The sequence below is a fragment of the Cuculus canorus genome, chromosome 10 (assembly GCF_017976375.1).
Source record: "Cuculus canorus isolate bCucCan1 chromosome 10, bCucCan1.pri, whole genome shotgun sequence".
NCBI lineage: Eukaryota > Metazoa > Chordata > Aves > Cuculiformes > Cuculidae > Cuculus > Cuculus canorus.
Window position 1 is genome coordinate 20,824,077 of NC_071410.1, and position 1,964 is coordinate 20,826,040.

Here is a 1,964-nt window from a genome sequence, read left to right on the forward strand (position 1 = left end):
GCCAAGGTGGAAACAGTCCACTGGCTGTCACCAACCAGCACCCAGCAGCAAGTTTCCCTTTCAGGTTTTGTCTGCCGGAGCAGCTGATGCTTGGGGAGGTATCCTGGTTACCAATAGGTAAGCGTGGCGTGAGCAGGGACAGAGGAGATGGATTGTGTAACGATGGATGCCCTGCCAAGGCACAAACATTGTCAGGCGTGGGAAGTGCTGGTCCTTTCCATCTAACCCTGCCCTCTCTCTCCACACGATGATGTTTCTGGCTCTCATTTCTTTTGGCAGAAAATCCACATTCTCCTCACCCCTCTCCTCCCCTCGGCTGCATTCAGCTGCAGCATCTCCGCTCTGTCACTGCTCCACTTCTCCCGTCAGCGGGTCTGGAAGGTTCTCCTACAGGGCCACAGTGGGGGCAGCACTTTGAAAACCATCATCTTGAGGGAAGCGAAGGGAAGGGAGTCCAGGCTGCCACCAGTCGTGCTGCGAGAAGGAAACGAGGAAGGTAAACATCAGCTCTTTGTTCCAGCTGGGAAGAGAGTAACTTCACTGCTAAAACTGAGGGAGTGAGTGCAGCTCCTTTGGAACAGAATGGGTGGGTGAGCTGAGCTTCTCCCTTGAGATTTTCCTAAATAAGCTCTAGCCCTAAAAATCAGCAGATTTTCTTTTCTAGTCACGGCAGAGAGGAAAAGCCACATTAACGCTGCCAGCAAAAGGCAGTTTTATTTCTCTTTCTGAGTTAGGAATGTTCTTTCTACGGCGTGTCCTTCCGAAGGGGGATTTGCAGCCCTCTGGCTCTTGACCTCACTGCCCACTGGCATTTACCCCCTGGCGGGAGCCCCACGACTGGCCATGGTGGAGCTGGACGGGGCCGGTAGTGGCCCCCATCTGGCTGCCTCCCGTGAGAATAAATACACTCTTCGTGCAAGAAGCAAGGCTGGTTTTTAGCGATTCACAGTGGAAGCCCGAGTTTATCAGAGAGCTCACGATGGGGCATTTTACAGGGCTATTCTTGTAGCCCTCACGGTCAGGCCAGATAAGGCACAGCTTGTCCCAGCTTCTTCTTCCTGTTTGCCCTCTCTTCTGCTCCTGCTCCTTATCAGGTTTCCTCCTCCTTGTCCCAAGGCAGTCGCATCCTCGGTGACTCTGCTCCAACCATCCCTCCGTGTCCCTGTCAGTGAGGGCTCTGCCCAGAGCTGCATCCTTCACCTGCAGAAAGGTAATTCCCTTCGGAGTGTCTGTCCCTGGGGCTGTCCGTTTGTCTGCTCCCGTCCTGCCAGGCGGCTCCTGCTCAAGCACCGCTTCTGCTCATCCTTCATTTCTGGCTTGGCAGAAACGCAGGAGCTGACAAGGGCAGATGTTCTGGCTTGTCAAAGTTCCCTTCTTCTAGCCAGGGCAGCCCATGTCTAGGGATCTCTGCTTGCAAAGCTTGGTAGGACCAGTTGTTTAAGTTTATGACTGACATCTTATCTGCAGCCTTGGTAAATGAAATACATCCTAAAGGGCTGCTTCTCCCTTCCACAGGGGTTTTCCGGCAGGATGAGTTACAGGTGTTGCGCCGGGGCCGGTCACCCAGCCTGCCTTGGGAGGGAGCACGCGGAGGGGCAGAAAGCTGAGGGGTGGCCAGAGCCAGCGGAGAGCCTAAGGAGCAGCTCCTGGTGCTGTTTAATCAGTTCATAATACAAAAGCCACTTCTCAAGCAAGACAGGAATGGGCTGTGCTTCACCTGAGCTTTAACGGGACACCAAAAATGGAGTGAGCAACTGGAGCAGGGAAAGGATTGTGCCCCCGTTTTTGGTGCTGGTGAGGCTGCACCTCGAATCCTGGGTTCAGTTTTGGGGCCTTCAGTGCAGGAAAGACATTGAGGGGCTGGAGCACATCCAGAGAAGGGAACGGAGCTGGGGAAGGGGCTGGAGAACAAGGGTTGTGGGAGCAGTGAGGGCCCTGGGGCTGTTTACCCTGGAGGAGAGGAG

At 54.6% G+C, this 1,964-nt stretch overlaps 1 protein-coding gene across 1 annotated transcript in view; it reads left to right on the forward strand.

Annotated features, from left to right (window-relative positions):
- The first annotated feature begins 472 nt into the window (after positions 1-472).
- ARHGAP36 (Rho GTPase activating protein 36) overlaps positions 473-1,964 on the forward strand; it is a 23,258-nt gene continuing 21,766 nt past the window's right edge. The window contains exon 1 of the mRNA XM_054075185.1: positions 473-586. The gene's annotated coding sequence lies outside the window, so the exon portion shown is untranslated. The remainder of the gene's footprint in view (positions 587-1,964) is intronic.